We start from the raw sequence: 21,574 nt of genomic DNA on the forward strand, positions 1-21,574 counted from the left end.
CCTTTGATTCAACCAATATGGTATACTGCCTGCCTGACACTAGCAATATAGTAATGACCAAAGCAGACATGAATCCGTCCCTTGCAGGGCTTACATTTGGGTGGGTGTGGGGCTGACATTAAATAGGAAATCAACAGAGTGATGTGTTCTCTTGAGCAAGTACCTGGTGATAGTGGAACTTAGATCAGAAGGTCAGAGAAGGAGGAAACTGAGGAATCAGCTGTGGCAAGAGATAACTTTTAAAACTTCTGGACAATAGACAATGCAAAAGCCACAGGTAGGAAAGTTCTGGGAGCATTCTAGAAACTAAAAAAAAAGTCTTTATAGTTAGAGTGTGGTAGGCAAAGGGAAGAATGGGGTTGGAAGGTTGGCAGTGCCCTTTCATGCCCAGACCATGGTGCAGAGTTTAGTCTTTATCCTACTCATCATAAGATGCCATTATAGTAGTTAAGGCATGAGATGGTGGTGTCTGGGAGAGGGAGGTAGCAATGAAGGTGGAGAGGAATAGATGGGTTTAAAGTATATTTTGGAGATTGACTTAATAGGACTTACTGATACATTGGATCGGTGGTGGGGGTGACTTTATTCCCAACATCTCTCAAATTATATTTCAATTTTTGTCACCAGAATCGTTATAAGTAGATGCAAAAATACTTACAATAGGAAAAATACCCCAAACTTAGATGCTGTTTCTTTAGTCACTGAGCCCAGTTTTTTATGTCTGCTATTGGAAAATCGTCCATTTGGGTTGTGCTGGCACTGAAGTGTTCTCTCACAGGCTGAGCTGTATATCTAGTATATTTTCATGGCCAAACATCTGGGACTATAATGGTCATTAATGTGTTTTGGTGATAGTGATATTTGAGTGGCTGAGACTGGAGCTTAGATGAGGGTCAAATATGGTACTTGTGGAGGTTAAATAAGACATATAGTGAGGTAGGCAGGGATGGTGGACAGCAAGTTGGTTTTTTAAAAAGAATTAAGTGTAAGTTTGGCTAGGGCCAGGAACTCACAAAAGCCTCAGGAGTCTAAAGTGCAGTTCCAAATATGGATCAAAATTACACTAACAGACAAAAGAAAGACAGTAGTCTTGCCAGAGAGCAGAGGTTAAAGTCAGAGAAAAGGCAGTTTAAGGCAGGCACTCAAACTAGGGTCTGAAGTGAGGACAAGCATACCGCTGGGTCTAGTTAACTTCAGCTCAAGCCTACAGTTGACCATTGTCTTTATCTGTGATTACTCAGTGCTTCCTGAGTTAACCCTATCTCTGTAATGGTCCTTCTGGGTTTTAAATGACCTAGGCCTGAGAAAGTGGTCCTCTTCTGCCAGGTAAAGCATTGATCCAGGACTCTTCTCTCTTCTTGTGGAAACTGGGGGCATATGACAGGGAGAGTGAATTGGGGGCTCAGTGGAACCATTTGTTTTTCTAGACAGTGTTTCTCAAAGTGTGGTTGGGGAACTATTTATATCATAAGCCATTTGTTAAAATACAGATTCCGAGGCTCACCCCAGGATCTCCTAGGAAGGGGCTGAGGAATCTGCTTCATTAAGTGGCTCCCCAGTGAATACTTGGCACACCAGAATTTGAGAATTATTGTTCTAGGGACTGTGTTGAGGCTGATATGTCAAAGCCCTCAGAGTTATCTTTGGTAGGTTTTTCCTCTAGTGTCCCATCTTTTTCCAGGGCCTGAGCCAGAATCCTGCAAGGTGGGTTTTCTGATTGAGTTTAAATGTTAGTTAAAATGGCTTATGTGTGGGGTTTAGAATGAAATTTATACTGTTAACTCTGAGACTTCCACCTCCTCGTAGGAGAAGTAGAGGGAAGATAATGTGAGCATACCCTGGCCTTACCAGCTCACTCTGGAGGGTGCTCCTACTATCTCCCCACCCCACAAAGCCTCTGGAACAGAGAACTTAATAGGGTTAGCAAGGACACAGAGAGATAACCATTCATGTTCCCAGTAGTTTGGGGCCTCCTGGGTTAGAGGAGTCCTCCAGGTTGCCTCTGTCCATACCTTAGAGAATCATGAGAGAGGGAGAAGTCCTGAGGGTGGGGTTGAGCTCTACACTTGCAGTCACAAATGGGGAATAGCAAGCTTAATCTTCTTACACAAGATCAAAAATTTCACTACCACTAATAAATAATTCAGTTCAAAGCTGCATACTCTGGTAGATAACAGTATTCTGGTTTATCTCTTCTCTTCTGGCTGGGCCTCATTTTCTTACAACTCTTGGCTGAACACTGAAATCCTGGGGGATTTACCTACACACAGAGCACTTGCAAAAGCAGAATATGTTTTCCAAAACTATTTTTTTTTTTTACTTCCAAACTCACTTTTGTTTACCTCCCCTAGCAACTCTAGGAAATTTGATGCTATGTCTAAAAGCACAGAGGAAATCAAGTAAAGCAGAAGAATGGCTTTCATATTGATTTTCCCCACTCACTGTTAATGTCTGTTGCCATCCAGTGGTTGTGATGAAAATATCCAACCTCTACTTTTTAACCCCATCTCAAACCACCAGGTTTGAAACTTACAGATCTCCTGGGTTATGTCCCATATGTTCCATAGTTGCATAATTTTATGTTTTGCCTCTCCTTCTCTGTACCTTTCTCCTTTGTACTCTCCTTTGCTGATGCTAATTGGTCTTACTGTTAGAAATACTGGTGAGGTAATTCTGAGCAAATTAGAAAATGACAATCTTGCCCTCGAGATGTTCTATTGCTACTTAGCTAAATATTGTCATATCTTTGAATGATTTTACAATGTCCACATGGCTGGACCATTTATATGGTGATTGATGATTTACATTATCATTCATCCATATTTTCCTTGGAATAAGCACAAGGACAGAAGTCCAAATAACCTGTTAGTTTTTACCAGAGTTAATTTTAAGCTAGGCCATTTGGCCTGTGCCAAAAAATACAGTATATAGGATTCATGAGCCAAAGTTTCATACTAACTGGAGTTTTTGGATCAACATCCTTCTTTTAAATTGAACTCAGGGTTTGAGGTACAGTCAGTTGTTCTAGGTGATCTTGCAGGGATAGAACCAGGATTTGAGATAAGATCTCCTGACTCTCATCCAGTGCCCTTTTCCAACTAAATTGCTTTCCGGATAGTTGACTTCTTTATAAGCAAACCTAAATGCTTTTCTGTGTGAAGTTGCTTTAGAATTTGGAGATTTAAGATTTCATATATTAAACATATATTGCTGTAAATAGTTTTATAATGGCGCAATAAGTGCAGCTAGTTTAAGTGAAAGTCAATGAGGTGGAAATTCAGTCCAGTCACCTGGAGAGGATTTAATTTTTTTTACATTTTAAGTTAGCCAAGTGATGGTTGAATCATTTTACACAGAGTCATAGTTTTCTCAAATGTTAGACATAAATAAAATCATAAATAACTTGGTTCTAGATACTTTTGATATAAGTAAAATGGCCTCATTGCCAATTTGTCCCTTTTATTTTCTCTCTCTTCCCTTTGTTGGGGTCCACATTTTAAAGCCCCTTTCTTATTCCTCTGAAAACAGAATCTTGAAATTTTGGGTAGATTTTATATAATCCACAAATCTATGCTCTGATTCCAAAGCCAAAGATCTTGACTTTGACTTTGATTTCTAAAGCACCTGGTTCCTGTTGACCACATCTTTCCCTCAGGTCCTGCTAGTATGGCCAAAAACACCAGAGACCATGTTGATAGGGAAATTCCTAGGGACTGATGGCAAAGTCCTCTTTGAAGGAGACACCTTTCAGATTTCAGCCTTACTGTTCATCTGTCAAATCCGAACTGATTTGCCTCTGAGATGACACATAAGATCATTCACTTGATCTTATCTTATCTCTCCCATTGTATATTATCTTATCTTACCTTATCTTATCTTATCTCTCCCATTGTATATTATATTTGTTCTTGTGATTTATATAATGCCCATTTTGTAACAAGTAAAGATGGATCACTTTCTACCAAATTGATACTTCCTCTTCCATAGTGTAAAGTCATTGCTGGGTGTGACTGCTCAGTCAGAGACTGCATTTTCTAGCCCCCCTTGCATGTAGATGAAGCTAAACCCTGATTGTTATCAATGGAATGTAAGTGGAGGTGATGTGAGTTACATCTGGGACAAGGTGATTAAGATGCAGTTATGCCTTTTCTTCCTTCTAGACTGTAAGGGATGACAAAAGGGAAGGAACCTGGGCCCCTGAATGACTGTTTGGAGGAAAGCTGCCCGCTAATGAACACTCACATTGATCTATTAAGTTAGCCCCAAAACAAATTTCTCCCATGTTAAGCCACCGAAATTTTGGGGTGATTTGTTACCATAGCCAGCCTCATCCTAATATGATAACTCATGATGTAAGGGTGAGGTTGAGAAAGAAGACCTACAGTTAGAATGTATGTTGGACCATATGTCCCATAGTTGCACAATTTTATGTTTTGCCTCTCCTTCTTTGCTGACGCTAATTGGTCCTACTGTTAGAAATACTGGTAAGGTAATTCTGAGCAAATTAGAAAATGACAATCTTGTCCTCAAGATGTTCTATTGATATTTACCTAAATATTGTCATAAAAACTGAACAAATCTTTAATAACCACAAGGTGAGTGTTGATGCCTTCTGGAGTTCTGCAAAGTAAGAAACAGCCCTGGTGGTGGTCATCAGGTCCACCAGAACAGAAGCACAAAAAGTTTCTGTGACATAGACCACTGGGAGAACTGGAGAAGTCCCATTGATTGGGCTAACCCCAGGCGAAATTGGGAAATAAGTACAGTATCTTGGGGTTCTCTGCCTCCCACAACTGGTGTGTTCCTGTCCCTCAGCTACTCAAGATCCCCACTTTGGAGCCCAGTGCTCCTGAGCTCCCCCTGCTTCCCTTTCAAAAATGCATTTCCTGTATCCTGTTTCGTTGGGGTTCTTCATGCTCTCCATTTATAGAGTGTGCTATAGAGGTTTAATTTAACAAAGCAATTCTTTTTCATGTGTTAGCGAGCTAGTGTGTGATCCCTTCTATGTAACAGAAGATCTCCAGAAGGCTCTGAAGGAATGAGCCACCCTAGGTTAGAGCTGGTCCACTCTAGGGAGTAGTTTCCTTAGTCCAAGACTCCGTTCTCAGTAGTAAGTGTACTGAAACACAAATGTATCTGAATCTGGTATAAACCAGAATGCCTCTTTACAATTTACCTGGAGATGTATCAGGAGAACTCCACCCCAGTGTGGAGATCAGCTCATTGTTGCCTGAACATAGAATTGGGGCAAGAAGAGTAGATTGTTTCATTGGAAATTTCCACCACACTTTGGCGGCATGTGAACTGTTCTGTTCTCTAAGGACTTGGGTCCTCAACTAGAATCAGAACAGCTACTCCCTGAGCCCATGCCTAAGGTGCTTCCCCTCTCGTGGCCCCTTGTCTAGAGTAACTTTCTCCAAACTCTGTATTGTTTTGACTGCATATCCCCCTCTTCACTGGGACAAGGAATCATGAGCCAGCTGGGTTTGGATCCTAGTTCTACCATTTATTACTAGCTGTGTGATTTTGGGCAGTTACCCTGTCTGCTCTTCAATTTTTTCATTTGTTCAAAGGGGAGAATAGTACCTGTATCACAGGATTCTTGTGATGATTAATTTTGATGATTTAAATAATTATCCTCTCATTTTATTACTACTTAAATATTTATGTTAATACTAATTTTACAACGAGATGGAGCTTTGGAAGAATCTAGTCCAGTTACTCATTTAGTACAAGAATTCTTTCATAATATTTCAGTCATCTTACGGGTTGTCTTCATATGCTACAGTTTGATTGGCTGCTTTCCAAAGATTTATACAAAGTTGACTTGATCTCACTAATTTGCTCTTTCCCAAGCATATTGTTGGACAGGTTGTCTCTGGGGAGGTTTCTTAAAGCCAACGGACCCGATTTATCATCTTCTGTGAGTAGTTTTTTTTCTCAAAATATATATGCTTAGGCCGTACTCTAAATATCCCAGAGCATACTCTTTGGGTATAACGTCATCTGTAGATTAGTACTTTTAGTATCCCTTGGGTGATTTAAAATGTCCATCCGGGGTTTACAGCCACTGAGTTTAACCCCATCCATGGTGTATGGGCTCCCATTTGTTCTCTCCCCCCAGACTCTAGCATTTCATACTTTTTGACTTAGTTTGAATTAGTCAGGCCATGCTGCAGTGAGAAACCCCCAAATCTCAATGGCTTAGCTCAACAAATGTTTATTTCTAGCTCACACAAAATCAGGTGCTAGTTGATGGGGGGCTCTTTTTCATCCAATTACAAAGGGATCCAAGCTCCCTCCCTCCTGTGCCACTGAATATCCACATATGGCTTCCCAGGTTGCCCCGTCAGGGGAAGAGAGAGCTGGAGGGGCACGTTAGCTCTTCAAAGCCTCCTCCTAGAAATGACACATATCACTTTTGCTTATGGTCCATTGGCCAGAATGAGTAACATGACTCTCCCTTGATGCATGGGGCATAGGAGAAATTCGATGAGCATCAAGTCTTTATCACAGACCTCTTGCACAAATTATCTCTTATTATAGATCTTCATAGCATTTATCATTACCCAGTGTATTAAATATGCATTTTTATTTGTTTATGGCTTTTCTTTACCACTTAGACTTTAAGCTCTTTGAGATCACACACTTGCTTTCAGTGCTGTGTCTCCAGTGCCTACAATAGTGCCTGGTAAGTTTGTAGACTCAGTAAACATTTGGTGACTAAATGAATGGTGACTCCAGACACACAGATGAAGCCACAGAAGTATATTATGGGATTTTATTATATGTCAGTGTGTTTTATAGATTGTGCTCTTTTCCAAGAGCTCATTTAAACGTTATTGAATCCAATGAAAGATTAAAGAATAATAGGCCAGTTAGGAAGAGAACATTGTGTGTGTATCCCCTCCTGTTGCTCATGAACAGCATCAACTTCTTGGCTGTGTTCTTCTAGAGTGATCATCAGCCCAGGAAAGGGCATATAGAGTCAGCAGAGAAAGATGCTTTCTGAGGTTCAGCTGACAAAGCCAATAATAGATGTGAGTTGACAAAGCAGAAGGTGACATCACTGTAGGCCAGTGTTCAGCTTTTCTTTGCTGAGCCTATGGAATGTGTACAAGACCAGTCTATTGAAACTTTATAACCCCTATAAAATGGGGACACTTTCTGCAGTAAATGCTTCTTGTTTTGAATATAGCAGAACCCAGTTAAAAACAAGGTTTGTTATTAAGGTTGTATTACATAGTGATTAAGGCGTGAGCTCTGAAATCAGACAGATTTGGGTTTGAACCCTAGTCTACCACTTGCCGGCCTAAAACTTCCCAGGCTTCATCTGCAAAATATGGCTAGTAATTCCTACTCCCTTGAATTGTAATTTAAATTTAAATTGAATACATTGACTACTGTTTTTAAGGAGCTTAGGTTAGTAGAAGACCTGGCACATTGTAAATGGCAGCAATTATTATCACATTCCATGACTGGATCATGTTTTCTGTACTAGGTAAGGCTATACACGCAGGCTACTGTCAGTAATGGTGGTTACCAAGGATATAGGAGAATATGAGGCAGCAGGGATGGGCTTTCCTTGGTGGATCAGCACCTTGGCCTTCCAAGGCTGGCTGTATGGCAGGCCTACAGATCACAGCCACAGCAGCCTGATCATGCACCTGAGCTCCATCGGCAGCTTGCCCTCCTTCTGTGCGCTGAGGACTCCTGTTCTCCAAAATGGGGAGGATCTGAGTGGGCTGCTTCATCACCATCTGATGCTCTCCTGTCACACCTCACCTCATCAATATTTAGGTCAAGCCCCCAACTCTGGTTTGATCAGATTTCTCTCAACGCGGAATGACCAGTGCGGTAGCAGCTTAAGCAGAAATAACCATTAGGGCTACTTTCCTTTAAACGGGACTGAATTCATGGCAAACGTGTAATGTTGCGGGTGCCTCTTTCTCATTTCCCAAAGCATGACTGTACACAAAAAAGAAGATTCACCCCTCTGATTTATTTTTATGGAAAACTACCTTCTGAACAATCAGATTCTTTAGGACTATTTGAAGTAACATTTGGGGGCAAGATTTAACCACATTCTCACAATGATAAACATGGAATTACCCCTTTAGAGTAGATAGACAAATCCTTGAGGGTTTATTTGTTTCTTATATGAAATGCTTCAGATGACTGCTGTTTCTCTCAAAAACCTCTTCCATTTTTGTTACATGCTTTCAGTTATCCGAAGTGGGAAGGCATCTTTGGCATGCTTCCAGTTCAGGGCAGTCTCTTGTCTGCCTGGTCTCCTACGGGCAGGCAGACTGGCAGCAGGCAGGGAGCAGGATTTATGCAGTATTTCTGTCTCCATCTAGGGAGGTTTCGTGCAACATCTTGCTTATTTGGTGCATTTTGCTTCATCTTCTTTGTCCACCATTTTCATGCTTTCAAAAATAATTGTTCATCAGCTCACTCCAAAAATCCACACAAGGTATTTCAGAAGCACTGACAAAGACTTGTCATCCTTAAAATAGTATATATTTTAATCATCCTTTAAGGAAGGCAAGATTAGGGTTGACCCTTCAAATATTTAACTGTTACCTGTGATTTGAATGAGTACTCATGCTTCTGTTTTTTTCAAAATATTTAAAGTAGATTATTATAGAAAGTTTCATACATACATTGGAGGGAATAGTATAATGAACTTCCAAATACAGATCTACAAAACTTAACAGTCATTACCGTTTTTTCACATTTGTTTCATCTAATTTGGGGGGAGCACTTGAAAATTAAGTCATAGCCATCAATATATTTCCTCTCCTAAATGCTTCATTGTACGTCTCTAAAAATAGGAACATCTCTTATGTAACCACAGGACCACTGTTACATCTAATGCCCAGTTCATATTCAAATTTCTTTAAGAATCCTCAAAATTTTTTGGTTGGTCACTTTTAATTAGCCAACGAACAAATATCTCTCTTCTATTTTTCAACTGTATTAACTGTAATAAGAACATGGAACAGTGGAAAGTTCCCTTGGTTTGTGTATTATATGATGATCAGATGTGTTTGCTTTTTTCCCAATATTTTATTATGAAAATCTTCAAGCATACAGAATAGTTGAAAGAATTCTTCACTGCACACCTGTTTACATGGTTCTATTTTAAATTATTTCCCTTCCTTTTTGGGGGTGACTGGGACTTGATAGTTTTTATACCTCAGGCTCAGTGAGAAAGTATTTTATGGCTTCTTTTTAGGTGGAAGCCTTAAATAATATTTGCAAAGCAGATGGATAAGATACTGATTACTTTGCATGGTTTATAAATCTTGAAAGTATCTTCTCCAACTAGGTAGCCCATGCCAGCCTATAAATACTATTAAGCCTGACTTTCCATTGTCAGTATGTCTCTGGGGCATCCCCAGAGAGCCAGGTGCTGCACTGTTGACAGCAATATCACCGTTGTGGGTTAAGCGAGAAAATGACAAGCCACCCCGTCTAATAATGAAGCAATTGGAACAGGCAGTGTGTTTACACCTTATGCAATGTCAGTTGTATTTCAACATTATCCAAAATATCATGCAAAGGTACTTGGAAAAGAGAAAAACAAATCTGGTTTTTAAAATGTCTGTCTGAGGGTTGCTGCTGTCGCTATGGAGATCAGAGAGGCAGATTTTCACGTCTTTACCACACGGAGCTTGTTTTTGAACAGATTCATGAGACTGAGCTTTTTTTTCCTCCTATTCTAGGTGGTTTTGTTAGACATAACCTTGCCTGAATAATATTAACATACCGCTTGTGTGAAAGCACATTAGATGCTAATGCTTGGAGTTGTTTTTAGCAGAATGGTGTAACAATACCAGATTCATTTTTCATATGCATGTTTTTAAATAGACTGACTCCCCTAATCAGCGTGAACAGAGAGCTCAGCTTGGAGCATAAGGAAATGTTAGTTTAATATTTTAGTGCCATCTGCTGTAAGTTTCATGGCATTCTACCCCATCTGGTTTATTTGCAACTATTCCTCCCCCGTTTTTTTTAGTCTTAATAGAATGCAGCAAATCTCTTTCCAAATCATTTATAATGATTGGCCCTGTTTCTTCCTACTGATCACTGGCTGAGGCTTTTGTCAGAGGAATATGTTCCTTTGGCTCTAGGTATTACTCATTTCCTGAAGACTTCATTTTCGGCTTAGTGTGATGTGTGCGTGTGTGTATGCATGTGTGTGTGACAGTCAAGCAGTTAACACATTCCTAGACCTCTTTGCTTTATCTCAAATGACAGCCTGACTCTTGGTGAGTGAACATTTGTAAATTCAGAAACATCACTAAATAAATAATTATTGAAAGCCTATTAATATGCCAGGCTCTTTCCTAGGCACAGTGGGGGTCAGGGGGAGAGTGGAGAACAAAGCAGATGCCCTGCTCTCATGGAGTTCAGTTAGTAGAGGAGTTTAACAATATACAAGGAAACACATATTACAGTATCATGCAGTGGTAAGTGCTGTGAATTAAAAAAATAAAGCAGGCTAAGGGGAACTATTTTAAATAAGATGGTCAAAGATAGATAATAGAATTAAAATATTGCAGTGAACACCTCTAACATTAAGGTCACTAACAAGGACAACAAATGTGCCCTCCAACCCTGTGCCTTGAGGCTCTTGTTAAAGATAGAGTCATCTTATTGTTAGTTAATCAGTTATCTTCCAACTGAAGCAGAAACATTATACAGATGAAAAATCTGTCCTTTGAGAGCTGTCTGACGGTTTCTGCTATTGCTGTGGAACTGGGTGGACCTTGGATTTGATTTAGGTGAGCAGTTCTGTACTTCAGCACGTGATTAAAGCTCCTGTGTGTGTCCAGTTCTTTGCTAGGTTCCATGGGGACACCAGAGGATTTTAAGTCAGAGCCTGCTCTCCAGAAGTTGTTTTTAAGTGACTACTCCACCAACCCTCAACTCATCTGGGGGATAGAATAAATACAAATGGGAATTTAAATAATATCAACAAGTACCATTATGATTAACGCTCACTACAAACGCTGTCAATCTTAAATGCAATCATATTGGGTGTCAGAGGAGAGAAAAGTGTTAAGATGCCCAGTGCATTTCTCTTTACCTACCCTCTTTAAAGATCAGTTTGAGCTGAACATTGAGCTTATGGAGATTACCAATATTCCTGTCATTAGAAACAAAGGATTTTCTGAATTGTGTAATTAGAACTATGAACAACCCATGTGGATTCCAGTGTGTGTGTTTGTGTTTGTTCACATGTGCTCACGCACTTACATGTGCGAGTGCTCATTCATTCATTCAAGAATCAAGTCTCTGGCACCGACTACAGGTGCGTGATAGGGCTGTGTCTGAGGAAGCAAAGATAAGATAAAGTCCTTGCCCACAAGGCATTTGTAAGGACAGACATAAAAACAAATTAATGCAATAAAGTGTTGTAGGTGCAGTAAAAGCCATACCTTTCCTAGGTCTGCCTACGTTACCGATTTACATTGCAGTGATTGAGCCATTGTATGAGTATTCTGACCTTTCTGGGCTGATTTTCCCATATCTTAACAAATCTGGGGCGGGGAGAAGTATTTGAGGAATAATGATTCCTATCCCTTGAGGAGAAAGATTGAATTGTCCTGAAGTGATAACAGTATTTGTTTTGGATTGCTGTGAAATGAGCCACATAAATAGAATCATTGCTTTAATAGCTTGAGTACCATCATCAGATGCTGTAGTAATAATACACCAGTGGGAGATAAGCAAATGGTAAAAAGGTATGTTCTCCCTGTTTTCCTGTTTATACAATGTACTTGAAGTCACTGGATAACTTTAGAGACTCATTAGCCCCCTGTATAATTAGATATAAATGCTCACCTCAGTAGAGGCTGATCACAGTGTAGCTGTGAGGTGGGTGGGTGCTGTATTCACTCCTAAGTATGCACAGCTCCTCTGCCCTGTGCCTGGGAGCTTGTGGTAGCTTGCATGGAAACAAAAGTAAAACTGAGTTTGGGAATAGGGGAAGGCTGTTGAATGTCTTATGTATCCTCTACTCTCTGGGTGCTTTTAATAAATGTTTTCTAGGTATAAAGGAGGGATTTAGTCTATCATATTACCCTTACTGTATATAAAATTTCCACCCAGTTGAGTACCACTTTTCAAAGCCAGGAAAGTATTTGTTGGGCTAACAAAAAGCTATAAATGCTGCTTTTTGCTGAGTGTTTATATTGATGGTCCAGCTCTCTTCTTACCCACTTCTCCTCCCTTCCCCCAATCTAATATACTCAGCTGACATCAGAATGATATTTTTATGGTCTCTGGTGCAGCCTTTGTGAGAGGTGGATTTTCCTCCTGATTATTTTGTCAGGGAAAATCAGTAGTAGTAGCAGCAGCAGCAAGTCAAACTCCAGGACCAACACTGGCTCTTCTCAGATGCTTTCACTGTATTTCCATATCTTCTCTCACTAGCTGGCACTTTGAGTATTTCTACAATTTCCTTTACTTCTGTACTGTCCCTTACTCCTGTACTGTCTGCACAGGACAATGCTGAATTCAAAAAAGAAAAACCTGACCATCACTTCATTCTGTTGTAGGGACATCCTGTCAATGGAAACAAGGACTAGTGTGTAGATTCTACTGACTGTAGACCTTTGGAGTTCTAAAAGCTGACTCTTAGGTGCCAGAAGGTTTTCAAAGCTCGAACTATTTCTGTTTCTCCTTCTCCTGATGGCAGACCATATTGTACCCACTGCTCTTTCATTCCATCTTCACAAAGGCATAAGGAGTAGTTTCCCCTATTCCCATCGTTAAATATTGGATGGGATTTCTGAGCAATGTTGCATAATCTTCTCAGTAGATCTTTGAATCTCGCAGAGATTTGACTATTGGAGTGTTGTTCATAAAAGGATTAGCATTAATGAATTTTTATGATGGGACCATGATATGGTCTGAATATTTGTTTTCACCTCCCCCCAAAATTCATATATTGAAATACTAATTCCCAAAGATTTTGGTATTAGGAGGTGAGGCCTTTGAGAAGTGCTTAAGAAACCATTGCCTATCCAAAGTCACAAAGATTTACTCCTGTGTTTTCTTCTAAGGGTTTTGTAGTTTTAGCTCTTACATTTAGGTCTTTGATTCATTTTGAGTTAACTTTTTTATTTAGTGTGAGGTAGGAGTCCAACTTCATTCTTTTGTATGTGGCTATCCAGTTGTTCTGGAATCATTTGTTAAAAAGACTGCTTTCCATTGAAGTATCTTGTTATCCTTGTCAAAAAAACAGTTGACAATAAATGTGGGGGTTTTATTTCTAGATTATCAGTTCTATCCCATTGATCTACATTTCTAGCCTTATGCTAGTACCATACAGTTTTTTTTCTTTTTTTTTTTTCCGGTACACGAGCTTCTCACTGCTGTGGCCTCTCCCGTTGCAGAGAACAGGCTCCGGATGCGCAGGCTTAGCGGCCATGGCTCACGGGCCCAGCCGCCCCGCGGCATGTGGGATCCTCCCGGACCGGGGCACGAACCCGTGTCCCCTGCATCAGCAGGCGGACTCTCAACCACTGCGCCACCAGGGAAGCCCCTACCATACAGTTTTGATTAATGTAGCTCTGTTGTAAGTGAAATCTGGAAGTGTAAGTCCTCCAAACTTTTTCTTCTTTTTCAATATTGTTTTATCTCTTCTGGGTCCTTTGCATTCCATATGAATTTTAGAATCAAGTGAAAAAAAGAAACTGATAAAGATTGCTTGGACCTTGATAGGCATCCCTTGACAGGGATTGTGTAGTTTGGGGAATATTGCCATGTTAACATTATTAAGACTTTTAATTCATGAACACGGGCTATCTTTCCATTTAATTATTTAATTTCAACACTGTTTTGTAATTATCTTTGCGTAAGTTTTGCACTTATTTTATTAAATTTATCCCTAATTACATTATTCTTTTTGATTCTTATCATACCACCACCGGTTTTCTTTTTTTTTTTTTTTTTAGGTTGTTGTATTCCCTTTATTTACAAAAATAGCATTTACAAAATAGCAATTACAAAATAGCATTTACACATGTTGCTTGTTAGGTTTAAAATATTTAAAAGGTTTGACAAGATATACTGTTCATTTAAGAGATTGAAAAGGCATTGAAGAATTATTTATTTAGTAAATAGTCATGGAGAACCTCTTTGGGGCACTTTTTTTTTTAAATTTAATTTTATTTATTTTTTTATACAGCAGATTTTTATTAGTCATCAGTTTTATACACATCAGTGTATACATGTCAATCCCAATTGCCCAATTCATCACAAACACACCCCACGCCCCGCTGCTGCTTTCCCCCCTTGGTGTCCATACATTTGTTCTGTGTGTCTGTGTCTCAATTTCTGCCCTGCAAACCAGTTCATCTGTACCATATTTCTAGGTTCCACATATATGTGTTAATATACGATATTTGTTTTTCTCTTTCTGACTTACTTCACTCTGTATGACTGTCCCTAGATCCATCCATGTCTCAACAAATGACCCAATTTCGTTCCTTTTTATGTCTGAGTAATATTCCATTGTATGTATGTACCACATCTTCTGTATCCATTCATCTGTCGATGGGCATTTAGGTTGCTTCCATTACCTGGCCATTGTGAATAGTGCTGCAGTGAACATTGGGGTGCCTGTGTCTTTTTGAATTATGATTTTCTCTGGGTATATGCCCAGTAGTGGGATTGCTGGATCATATGGTAATTCTATTTTTAGTTTTTTAAGGAACCTCCATACTGTTCTCCATAGTGGCTGTATCAATTTCCATTTCCCACCAACGGTGAAAGAGGGTTCCCTTTTTTCCACACCCTCTCCAGCATTTGTTGTTTGTACATTTTCTGATGATGCCCATTCTAACTGGTGTGAGGTGATACCTCATTGTAGTTTTGATTTGCATTTCTCTAATAATTAGTTATGTTGAGCAGCTTTTCATGTGCCTCTTGGCCATCTGTATGTCTTCTTTGGAGAAATGTCTATTTAGATCTTCTGCCCATTTTTGGATTGGGTTGTTTGTTTTTTTAATATTGAGCTGCATGAGCTGCTTATATATTTTGGAGATTAATCCTTTGTCCATTGATTCGTTTGCAGATATTTTCTCCCATTCTCAGGGTTGTCTTTTCATCTTGTTTATGGTTTCCTTTGCTGTGCAAAAGCTTTGAAGTTTCATTAGGTCCCAATTCTTTATTTTTTTTTTTTATTTCCATTACTCTAGGAGGTGGGTCAAAAAAGATCTTGCTGTGATTTATGTCAAAGAGTGTTCTTCCTATGTTTTCCTCTAAGAGTTTTATAGTGTCCCGTCTTACATTTAGGTCTCGAATCCATTTTGAGTTTATTTTTATGTATGGTGTTAGGGAGTGTTCTAATTTCATTCTTTTACATGTAGCTGTCCAGTTTTCCCAGCACCACTTATTGAAGAGACTGTCTTTTCTCCATTGTATATCCTTGCCTCCTTTGTCATAGATAACCTGACCATAGGTGCGAGGGTTTATCTCTGGGCTTTCTGTCTTGTTCCATTGATCTGTGTTTCTGTTTTTGTGCCAGTGCAATATTGTCTTGATTACTGTAGCTTTGTATATAGTCTGAAGTCAGGGAGTCCGATTTCTCCAGCTCTGTTTCTTTCCCTCAAGACTGCTTTGGCTATTCAGGGTCTTTTATGTCTCCATACAAATTTTAAGACTTTTTGTTCTAGTTCTGTAAAAAATGCCATTGGTAATTTGATAGGGATTGTATTGAATCTGTAGATTGCTTTAGGTAGTATAGTCATTTTCACAATACTGATTCTTCCAATCCAAGAACATGGTATATGTCTCCATCTGTTGGTATCATCTTTAATTTCTTTCATCAGTGTCTTAAAGTTTTCTGCATACAGGTCTTTGGTCTCCCTAGGCAGGTTTATTCCTAGGTATTTTATTCTTTTTGTTGCAGTGGTAAATGGGAGTGTTTCCTTAATATCTCTTTCAGATTTTTCATCATTAGTGTATAGGAATGCAAGAGATTTCTGTGCATTAATTTTGTATCCTGTGACTTTATGAAATTCATTGATTAGCTCTAGAAGTTTTCTGGTGCATTCTTTAGGATTCTCTATGTATAGTATCATGTCATCTGCAAACAGTGACAGTTTTACTACTTCTTTTCCAATTTGTATTCCTTTTATTTCTTTTTCTTCTGATAGCCACGGCAATCAGAAGAAAAAGAAATAAAAGGAATACAAATTGGAAAAGCTTTTCCAAAACTTTGAAAAAGCTTTTCCAAAACTATGTTGAATAATAGTGGTGAGACATCCTTGTATTGTTCCTGATCCTGTAGGTAATGCTTTCAGTTTTTCACCATTGAGAATGATGTTTGCTGTGGATTTGTCATATATGGTGTTTATTATGTTGAGGTAGGTTCCCTCTATGCCCACTTTCTGGAGAGTTTTTATCATAAATGGGTGTTGACTTTTGTCAACAGCTTTTTCTGCATTTATTGAGATGATCATATGGTTTTTCTTCTTCAATTTGTTAATATGGTGTATCACATTGATTTACGTATATTGAAGAATCCTTGCATCCCTGGGATAAATTCCACTTGATCATGGTGTATGATCCTTTTAATGTGATGTTGGATTCTGTTTGTTAGTATTTTGTTGAGAATTTTTGCATCTATGTTCATCAGTGATATTGGTCTGTAATTTTCTTTTTTTGTGGTATCTTTGTCTGGTTTTGGTATCAGGGTGATGGTGGCCTCGTAGAATGAGTTTGGGAGTGTTCCTTCCTCTGCAATTTTTTTGAAGAGTTTGAGAAGGATGGGTGTTAGCTCTTCTCTGAATGTTTGATAGAATTCACCTCTGAAGCCATCTGGTCCTGGATGTCTGTTTGTTGGAAGATTTTTAATCACAGTTTCAATTCCATTCCTTGTGATTGGTCTGTTCATATTTTCTATTTATTCCTGGTTCAGTCTTGGAAGGTTATACCTTTCTAAGAATTTGTCCATTTCTTCCAGGTTGTCCATTTCATTGGCATAGAGTTGCTTGTAGTAGTCTCAGGATGCTTTGTATTTCAGTGGTGTCTGTTGTAACTTGCTCTTTTTCATTTCTAATTTTATTGATTTGAGTCCTCTCCCTCTTGATGAGTCTGGCTAAGGGTTTATCAGTTTTGTTTATTTTCTCAAGGAACCAGTTTTTAGTTTTATTGATCTTTGCTGTTGTTTTCTATTTCATTTATTTCTGATCTGATCTTTATGATTTCTTTCCTTCTGCTAACTTTGGGTTTTGTTTGTTCTTCTTTCTCTAGTTCGTTTAGGTGTAAGGTTAGATTGTTGATTTGAGATTTTCCTTGTTTCTTGAGGTAGGCTTGTATAGCTATGAACTTCCCTCTTAGAACTGCTTTTGCTGCATCCCATAAATTTTGGATCACCGTGTTTTCATTGTCTTTTATCTCTAGTTATTTTTTGATTTCCTCTTTGATTTCTTCAGTGATCTCTTGGTTATTTAGTAATGTATTGTTTAGCCTCCATGTGTTTGTGTTTTTTATGGTATTTTCCCCGTAATTCATTTCTAATCTCGTAGTGTTGTGGCAGAAAAGATGCTTGATATGATTTCAGTTTTCTTAAATTTACTGAGGCTTGATTTGTGACCCAAGATGTGATCTATCCCGGAGAATGTTCTGTGCGCATTTGAGAAGAAAGTGCAATCTGCTGTTTTTGGATGGAATGTCCTGTAACTATCAATTAAATCTATCTGGTGTGTTGTGTCATTTAAAGCTTCTCTTTCCTTATCTATTTTCATTTTGGATGATCTGTCCATTGGTGTAAGTGAGGTGTTAAAGTCCACCAGTAGTATTGTGTTACTGTCGATTTCACCTTTTATAGCTGTTAGCAGTTGCCTTATGTATTGTGGTGTTCCTATGTTGGGTGCATATATATTTATAATTGTTATATCTTCTTCTTGGATTGATCCCCTGATCATTATGTAGTGTCCTTCCTTGTCTCTTGTAACATTCTTTATTTTACAGTCTATTTTATCTGATATGAGTATTGCTACTCTAGCTTTCTTTTGATTTCCATTTGCATGGAATATCTTTTTCCATCCCCTTACTTTCAGACTGTATGAGTCTCTAGGTCTGAAGTGGGTCTCTTGTAGACAGTATATATGGGTCTTGTTTTTGTGTCCTTTCAGCAAGCCTGTGTCTTTTGGTTGGAGCATTTAATCCATTCAGCTTTAAGGTAATTATCAATATGTATGTTCCTATGACCATTTCCTTAATTGTTTTGGGTTTGTTTTTGTAGCTCCTTTTCTTCTCTTGTGTTTCCCACTTAGAGAAGTTCCTGTAGCATTTGTTGTAGAGTTGGTTTGGTGGTGCTGAATTCTCTTAGCTTTTGCTTGTCTGTAAAGTTTTTGATTTCTCCATCAAATCTGAATGAGATCCTTGCCAGGTAGAGTAATCTTGGTCATAGGTTCTTCCCTTTCATCACTTTAAGTATATCATGCCACTCCCTTCTGGCTTGTAGAGTTTCTGGTGAGAAGTCAGCTGTTAACCTTATGGGAGTTCCCTTGTATGTTGTCGTTTTTCCCTTGCTGCTTCAATAATTTTTCTTTGTCTTTAATTTTTGCCAGTTTGATTACTATGTGTCTCAGTGTGTTTCTCCTTGGGTTTATCCTGTATGGGACTGACTCTCTGCGCTTCTTGGACTTGGGTGGCTATTTCCTTTCCCACGTTAGGGACGTTTTTGACTATAATCTCTTCAAATATTTTCTCTGGTCCTCTCTCTCCCTCTTCTCCTTCTGGGACCCCAATAATGCGAATGTTGTTGCGTTTAATGTTGTCGCGGAGGTCTCTTAGGCTGTCTTCATTTCTTTTCAGTCTTTTATCTTTATTCTGTTCTGCAGCAGTGAATTCCACCATTCTGTCTTCCAGGTCACTTATCCATCCTTCTGCCTCAGTTATTCTGCTATTGATTCCTTCTAGTGTAGTTTTCATTTCAGTTATTGTATTGTTCATCAGTTTGTTTGTTGTTTAATTCTTCTAAGTCTCTGTTAAACATTTCTTGCATCGTCTCGATCTTTGCCTCCATTCTGTTTCTGAGGACCTGGATCATCTTCACTCTCATTATTCTGAATTCTTTTTCTGGAAGGTTGCCTATCTCCACTTCATTTAGTTGTTTTTCTGGAGTTTTATCTTGTTCCTTCATCTGGTACATAGCCCTCTGCCTTTTCATCTTGTCTGTCTTTCTGTGAATGTGGTTTTTGTTCCACAGGCTGCAGGACTGTAGTTCTTCTTGCTTCTGCTGTCTGCCCTCTGGTGGATGAGGCTATCTAAGAGGCTTGTGCAAGTTTCCTGATGGGAGGGACTGGTGGTGGGTAGAGCTGACAGTCGCTCTGGTGGACAGAGCTCAGTAAAACTTTAATCTGCTTGACTGCTGATGGGTGGGACTGGGTTCCCTCCCTGTTGGTTGTTTGGCCTGAGGTGAGCCACAGCCACCCTCTGCCTCTGCAGGAGACCCTCCAACACTAGCAGGTAGGTCTGGTTCAGTCTCCCCTGGGGTCACTGCTCCTTCCCCTGGGTCCTGATGTGCACACTACTTTGTATGTGCCCTCCAAGAGTGGAGTCGCTTCTTCCCCCAGTCCTGTCGAAGTCCTGCAATCAAATCCCACTAGCCTTCAAAGTCTTCCATAGGAATTCCTCCTCCCGTTGCCGGACCCCCAGGTTGGGAAGCCTGACGTGGGGCTCAGAACCTTCATTCCAGTGGGTGGACTTCTGTGGTATAAGTGTTCTCCAGTCTGTGAGTCAACCACCCAGCAGTTATGGGATTTGATTTTATTGTAATTGCACCCCTCTTACCGTGTCATTGTGGCTTCTCCTTTGTCTTTGGATGTGGGGTATCTTTTTCGGTGAGTTCCAGTGTCTTCCTGTCGATGATTGTCCAGCAGCTAGTTGTGATTCTGGTGTTGTTGCAAGAGGGAGTGAGAACACGTCCTTCTACTCTGCCATCTTGGTTCTCACCTGTTATTTTTAAAATATAATTTTATTAGAACACAGCCATGCTTTTTCACTTACATATTGTCTTTGGCTTTTTTGCTACAAGAGCAGAGTGGAGTAGTTGCCACTGAGACCATGTGGCCCACAAAGCCGAAAGTATTTACTCTCTGGCCCTTTACAGAAGAAGTTTGCTAATCTTTGTCTTCGAATATAATTTGTTTTTGGAAAATGCCAATTCTTCTCTTTTTCTCCCTCAGAGATGCTGTGTGGTAAGATGGAAGAGGAATCAGAGTTATTTTATTTAATGTTGAGAAATACAAATTATATTAGATAGGATGAGTTGTGGAGTTCGTGAGAGCTAGGTCCTATCCTGGGTCATCACTTCCTGTTTGATCTCTCTGAAATTGTTTCTTCTCGTTGAAATTTTCGTTTCCTTTTCTTAAGAGGGCAGAAAGTGACTTGCTAATGTCATATGTTATAGCATATGTCAAGAACTCTGAAGTTCTACCTTTTTGTCCATTTTCATTTCCACTGCTTAGAAGTTAAATCCTGACCAGGAGATATAAGCTAAAAGTTGCTTTTTCCCTACTTCCCTCACTAAATTTTTAATATCAGCTTGTTAGATGTGCCTTTATTACTTATTTATACCATTTTCTTCTTTTTCATAAAAAGTTAAGTGCAAAAAAATATGTTGGTTACTCAGTATTAGGTGATATTGGGAAAAGTTTTGTTTTTCCCTTAAGAAAAATATGTTACCTCCATTTCTTAGTAATGGCATTCTAGCTTGGTTCATAAACATGTAGGACACATTTATATTAGCTGCAATGAGATGGAAAGCATAGCTGTTTCAGCCACCAAAAGCATTTCTCCTGCATTATCTATTTTGTTGGTATAGATGACGACAGGCTTCCAGCTGGAACAGATTCAAATGGCTTTCCTCTTGCTCCATTATTTGAATCTAGAAGAATGTTGACTATACCAAAATGGATCAAAATATTACTCAGTGACTCTGGTTGTACAGGTGTAAAATACAGACTTCCACTCACAACTGAAATTTTCAAAGTGCTTCAGAAGCGTGGTTATCTGGAAACAGTAATTATCTGAGAAACAAACCTTAAATCTAGTGCTTACATAGAGGACTTTCTCAGTCAATATTTTTTTTAGCTTGATTCGTAATGCTTTATAAAAAATTAGGTCTTGTAATCTGTTAATAAAATGACAGGCCATTATAACTACTCATTCTTTCAGTGGGAGGTAATAGTAGAAATGATCACTGTTGAGATGATGTTATCTTTTTCTAGAAATCAGGGAACCTCCATTTTTTTTTAACTTGACTGATCAAAGAGCTCAGGATCAGAGAGTTTCTGGGCTGGAAGGGACTAAAAACTTCATGCACATTTTGAGTGACAGGGAACTCACTGCTTCCAGGCTTACTTTCCATCCCTGGTCCATTCTTAAATTTATCTCATATGTTGATGATATTTATCATGGTTGGCACTTTGGAGGGAGATACTAGACCTTGCATTTTATTGCTACTAAACTTGATCTTGTTAGGTTAACCCCATTTTTCTAGTCTGTCAAGATTTGGGAGGATTCTTTCACTGAATGCATT

General features: G+C 39.1%; 1 protein-coding gene across 1 annotated transcript in view; it reads left to right on the forward strand.

Annotated features, from left to right (window-relative positions):
* Positions 1-21,574, forward strand: part of RTN1 (reticulon 1) — a 238,618-nt gene that overhangs the window by 123,885 nt on the left and 93,159 nt on the right. The gene's annotated exons all lie outside the window — the stretch shown is intronic.

Source organism: Lagenorhynchus albirostris, chromosome 1 (genome assembly GCF_949774975.1).
Source record: "Lagenorhynchus albirostris chromosome 1, mLagAlb1.1, whole genome shotgun sequence".
In the NCBI taxonomy this organism is placed as follows: domain Eukaryota; kingdom Metazoa; phylum Chordata; class Mammalia; order Artiodactyla; family Delphinidae; genus Lagenorhynchus; species Lagenorhynchus albirostris.